Source organism: Cygnus atratus, chromosome 1, assembly GCF_013377495.2.
Source record: "Cygnus atratus isolate AKBS03 ecotype Queensland, Australia chromosome 1, CAtr_DNAZoo_HiC_assembly, whole genome shotgun sequence".
NCBI lineage: Eukaryota > Metazoa > Chordata > Aves > Anseriformes > Anatidae > Cygnus > Cygnus atratus.
In genome coordinates this window covers 5,536,578-5,543,088 of record NC_066362.1, presented here as the reverse complement: position 1 = coordinate 5,543,088, position 6,511 = coordinate 5,536,578, and positions in this window count along the sequence as shown.

The window sequence follows — 6,511 nt, the reverse complement described above, 5'->3', positions numbered from 1 at the left end:
CTGAAACACTGTCTATTGTTCTTCCTCTACTCTTCTGAAAAATCCCTCTTTGCTTGTGTTGGTTAAACATGATTCAAGATCTGCTGTAATGAACACTGTGGGCTAGTCACTTCTGATCATTTGAATGGTCTTTTTGAAGGCTGAGATTCATTTTGTGGATTGAATCTTCTGTATGTATCAAAAGATCAATAGTTTGCAATACCTTAGTTGTTTAATACATATCAAACACTATCACTCCAACCAGAAATATTCACTAGACCAATTTTATGCCAGGCTGGAGAGCTAACATGTAGTTTAGATTGATTAGCAGATAAATTATTTCAGGAAAGAAATATGAACATGGTCACTTTAGGGAAAATTGGCTATGGGTTCTTTCGTTGGATGCTGCCCCTATGCATTGCCTTTCCTCTTTGCACAATGGTAACCTATGCTTGTCATTATTTAGTACTGCTTGGCTGGAAGGAACTTCCTTCGAGAAACTGACACGGAAGATAATTTTTCCCATATCATTGTTAAAACAAATGCTTTCATTTTTAGGGTTCATGGCTGTAAGTACACCTGGAGTAGAGGTACCTCAAACAGCTGCAAACAAATGGTTAAATATAACTTTCAGCATGGACTAGCTACTCCAAGATCTTGATTTTGTGGGCATTGCAGCCAGCCTACACTGAGCTCTGCAACAGCAAAACTGTCACAAGCATCAGGATAGGGACTTTAAAGCTATGTCAAGGATTGAATTGCAGGTGCCATAATGATCTCTAATTCAACCGATACATATTCTTAGTGTTTTTCTTTCCTAAGAATGTGCTTAGGAAAGCACATTCCCTAACTAACTGTTAAAATGCTCACTATCCAACCAGAAACTTGTTGGAAAAATATAATTTGAATTACTTAAATACTTTTAAGCTCAGAGGTGAAAGTCCCTCAAAACTGAGGTTTTAAAAATACAGACAATGCTGTGTCTTCCGTATATCCAGCTTCAATGTATTTTAGAGAAGGCAAATTAATTAAAGAAGAATGTGCTGTGCACATATAATATTAATGTTGAAAGCACACAGGAAATGCGCAGGGCACCTTGCTCATATGGAAAACACTTTGCTTTAGAGATCTGTTAGAGAGTTTAAGATAAAAGGAATTCTTATAAATTCAGACTGATAAACACAATCACAAATACATCTCCACATCTGCTCCATTTTCACAACTGAATTAAGGAACATTTTCCCCCCAATGAGTTTAATTAACTTTAAGAACAAGCTAAATTAGTTTAAAAGGCAATTAAAATGCAAGCGTATAAATTGTAATTAAAACTGCATGCTGTTTATAGATATTTTTTCTAAATATTTAAAGAAGATATTTTCCAAATGAAAAAACAGAAGTTCTGCAGTCAGTGAATAATTCAGTTCAGAAAAAAAAAATATAAAAAGCTCTTCTAACCCATGTATAATTATTTAAAAAAAATAATAATTTGTTAGAAATGAAAATTACAGAATATTATATCAGTGTCCCACTGGAAAATAACAATAATTTGATTCACAGATGCACTTATACTTTATGTTGAGATTGGCTCTACTGTTTTATTGTTTTTGACATCATCAGAGATATTGGGAGCTATTGTGCATGTCTAGTTCAGCTTCCCCTGAACTTTAATTCTCCCTATGCATGGTGTGGTCTGCTTTCCACACCTGGTGTTTTTCCTTTTCTTCTGTATATCTTCCTTCCCTCCATCCATGTTCATTATCTGGAGTGGATGCCTTCCTTGGTAGTGCCCTCAAAACTGAAGAGTTAACCCAAGTAACATTTAAAAGGCACATCATTTTTGCCTTCTGTTTTCCCTTTGGGCAATCCGGAAGATGTGGATGGTGTACAGATTAAGCCTATTCTCTGAAATGGGCATCATCATGCTATTCCCAGCTCTACATCTCATATATACAGTCACACATACTGTGGCCACAGGAAAATTACTTCACCTCTCTGTGTCCATCTTCTGCCCAAACACTTTCCAGTGAATTGGTGATTGCCTTTCACTGCTGTTTGGATCATTCCTAGGAAAATCAAGATATTGTCTTGGTGACATCAGTATCAACAGCCAGAAATTACTATGAGTGGCAAACATTACTGTGAGGCTGAGCCTATATCTGACAGAGAATGAATAATTACATGAATATCCATGGTAAAAATATGACAGTCCAGTGATTTGTAAACTTTTTCCTCAGATATCATATAACTTGAGGGGTTGTCTTTGAGTAAGTAATGGTGATCACATACTGTTGCAAACTAAAATATTATGTTATTTGTTCCCTTACAGCTACATTTTGATCCCATCCAAGTCAAAAGCAGAATTCCTATTTACTGTTTTGCAGATAGAATTCAAATGCCATAAAAATAGATTCACGTTATTCTTCAAATATATCCCGAAGAAATGAACTATATATTTAATAAATAATTTAAAAAATGGTAGATTTTAAAATCTGGTTTTGAACTTCAAGAATTAGTGTGAATAACTAAACAATGCTTTTGGTTTGATTTTGTTTTCATGGTTTGAAAGAGAAAATGTGCTTAAGCAGTTTCACATAAACCTATAGAAACTAATGAAATAGATTTCTGACTACAACAAGCTATACTCATTGAAAACCATTTTGATGTTAGAATGTGATTCCTATTATAAATCAGAAATTCAAGCTGTGAAAATAAACTTAAAATAAATATCATAGTTCCCAATCTTTACAGCTTACAGTACCTAAAGTTCTTGAAAGTGTAAGAGTTCTAAAAGATTTGAGAGAGTTTAAAAATCTGTCAGTCATTATCTTTCAAAAAGAAAGATACATGAATATAAAGAATAAGATAGTACAAAAAGGCCACGAAAAAAACCTGCATATTTCATCAGAGATATAAATGTTATATTTTAAAAATAAAAATGGATAGAAAAGGAATGGTTTGTTCTTTCTTCAAATTGGCAGATTTGAAGGGATTAGCTTTGTTTCTGACTCAGGAGAAGGTTTCTTTTTGATGCTATATGATCAAAAAAAGAGAAAAGCATTCAGGTGGAAAGATGGCTCCTGTGTATAATATGAATAGTTGTATATGAACCCTTATTTATGGTAAGGATGCTTCATAAGAAGCTTATGAATTTAAATCTTAATCCAACAACTAGTTTTTATTTGCAACTACTTGCAAAATAATACAAGAACTCCACAGGAGAGTTGGTTCAAAGAAATACAAAATATGTTAAACTGATTTTGGGCTCTGACTTAATTCACATCTGCATTTTGAGAAACTCTTCACCAGGAAGAATCTTGAATCTGGTCCATCTTTAAATACAACCAGTCATTCAGGGCACACACACAGACCACCAGGAATGAAAAGTCATAATTGCATTAGCTTGTTGACAAGTAACATGATGTGTAAAGAGAATCAAGCATGTCTCAGCTGCCAGGCCCTAGGGAAAACCCACTGTAGATTCTAGAAATAATGAGGCAATGGAAACGATACAATTTGTGCGATGAAATTATGCCAAAAGAGTAAAGAGATCTTGTGCTTTAGGGAAAATTAGTTGTTACTATTGGGGCAGAATGATATCACTGCTTATTATCCAAATTCTTGGTTCACAGTTTATGTGGACAGATTCATTGATAAGGTAATTGTTCTTTGTAAAACATCAGATATTGAGTATTCTTGAGAATAGTTGAACTAAGACTGAATCATCTATAAAAAAATTACTTCAAAATATCTCACAGAATTAATTATCATAATTGAATTAACAATAACATATTACTTTTGTTTATTATTATTTCTCAGATATGGGGAACACCTTTGGAAACAACATCTTCTGAGTTTCATACCAGGAAGTCTGTTACCTTAGATTTTTTTTTTCCTCTGTAGTTTACTGAAACAGCCATTTTTATATTAATGGTAAGCTTCAAAATCGAAGAAACTTTAAAAGAAAAAAAAAGGAAAAGGAAAAGGAAAAGGAAAAAAGGAAAAGGAAAAGGAAAAGGAAAAGGAAAAGGAAAAGGAAAAGAAAAAGAAAAAGAAAAAGAAAAATGGGGTGCAGAGAAAAATATATTAATTTTTAATCAATGATGAATCCCAAAGGCTGATGAATTTTGGATAGCTTCAGCTATATTTTTTTTTCTTTCGCCTATTAATTTCTTGGATTCCAGGATACCTGCCTTAAGTTAATCCATTTATTGAAGTTCTGACAGGGAAGTAAGGATAATATAATGGATTATATTTCGAAGAGGGTGAAAACGTCAAATGTTCAAAAGTTGTCCCCTCTAGTCGTCAGAATCTCTTTGCTGGTGGATTAAATTTGTTTTTTTGTTAAAGTTTTTTTTTTTTTTTCAGTGATGTTGTAATTGTGAAAATAAAAATGTCCCCTCGACCTTCATCTAACAAACTGAAAGTTTTGACAAAGACCTCAGTAAGGTGACATGAGAACACCTCTGTAATAGTAAGCATGTATCCATTCATAATTGAGAGAAAACCTTCATTTATTCAGATCCTTATTTAGAACCTCATTATCTTCTTCTAGCCTTTGATAATAGGGTCATGGGTTTCTAGAATACACATTGAGTTTTAAAGTAAAATGCAAATTACCAATGTGCTTTCTCTTACCATTTATGTGAACTTTATTCGTACAAGTACACCATAGCTTCCTAATGAATACTGTTCGATGTCCATGAAAGTTTTCATTCTGTATGAGTGTAAAGAGTTGAGTCAAAAAGCCTAAATGAAAGTCATTTAGTGGAAAAAACTCCCATTGACTCCCGTGAACTTTAGGAGTGTGATCTTAAATTACTGCATTTATGTATTAAGTTTTCTACATACGTGTTGGAAGGATACTCTTGGCAATAGGAGGCAAACTGGTCTGTGACGTTTTTGTTGAATTAAAACCTTAGAGTATCAATTGTGTTTAAGAAGTGCTTATTTCCTTTCAAAGCTTTAATTTATCAAGTTAAATGGTTTTACAAAAAAGAAAATAAATTTGTGTTTAATTGAGAAACTTTGAACTCAGTGAGACCTAAAGAAGAGCTTGTGGGCCCAGAAATGTGTCTATTTACTTTTTTTTTTTTTTTTTTTTTTTTCTCCCAGCTGTGTCAATTGGGGTGATAAGAAATATTATCTCTAAAGACTTATTTGAAGTGCAGCCAGAATGTCATATAACTGGAAACTAGGAATCTCCATCTATTTAATTCTTTGAAGAGTAGATTACTCACACTCTTCATGAACAGAGAGAAGATATTTTCTACTGTAAACAGCTCACTAATCTAGCATGCCAGGATCCAGTAGCTGGAAGCCGAAAGTAGACAGATTCAGATTAGAAATAAGACATCCCTTTTTAACAGTTAGGAGAAATTGCAACAGCTTCCAAAGTCAGATAGGTATTTAAGATAGGTGGGATATATCACACTGGAGATGTCTCTCTGTCTCTCTCTCCTTTGGCTGTTGAGAAATCCCAGATACACAGACTAGATGTCTAAGGTTTAAAACGGATAAATCTAGGTGAGATAAATATGAATTTATTAAACTGAGATAATATTCTATGTGTTTCCTTATTGTGAAACAGTTACCTCTAATGGTGATTTAGCTGTAGTACTTCAGAAAATTGTTATGGAATATTTTAATAGCTTTTAATAACTGAGACAAGTTTAGGAAGAATTTAATGTCCAAAAGTATTTAACTGCATCTGTGCAATTAAATGCATTCAGTTATAAATAGGGATTACAGTCTTGATTTTTAAACCACTCTTCAGTTTACCTCTAAAACAGGGCAGATTAGATTTGCTAAATCAAATAATCTGAATGGCATTTGCATGACTGTTTTCTAAGAGAATAAAATTGACAGAGAAGGGAGCATCAGTTATGCATTTAGTGCAGATTTGCTAATGATAATGATGGTCACACTACTTTCAGAATATGTACTACAGAGAGATTTTTGATACCTAAGAAATATATCTTAGCATACTCTTTTTTTTTTCTTTTTTTTTTTTTTTTTCTGTTAATATATCTTTTTCAGGACATGAAGATAGAGGAATGTCACTAAGGCTAAGCAAATATATGGCCATGGACAGTCTCATGAGTAAGCCTGAGTACAAGTTCTCATAGGGTTTGGATGACTTCTGGGAAGCAGCAAGACCTGGGAAAGTCCCTGTTTGGTTCCTAAAACAGAATACAAGTGCATACAGCTACGTAAGCTCTGTAGTGCTCTGCATAGATGATCCAAACCACCCACATATGTAAAAAGCATTTTAATCTCAGTCAGATACTTAAAGATTTTCATATTAAGCAGTCATTGGCTAAATAACATAATTATTTCATTATCAAGGCTTAAAATTCAGTTCTCTCTCTATCTCCAAGAACAGATTTCTTAACAACCAAGTTAAAAAATCAAATTCCTTCCTGGTTGCTCATACCATGACTGTTACTTCATGGGTTGGCTTATCCCCGTTTTATAGCCTAGTAGTTGGAAAAGTGCGTTAGGAAATGGAAAATGTGTTTGAAATTCTTTGAGT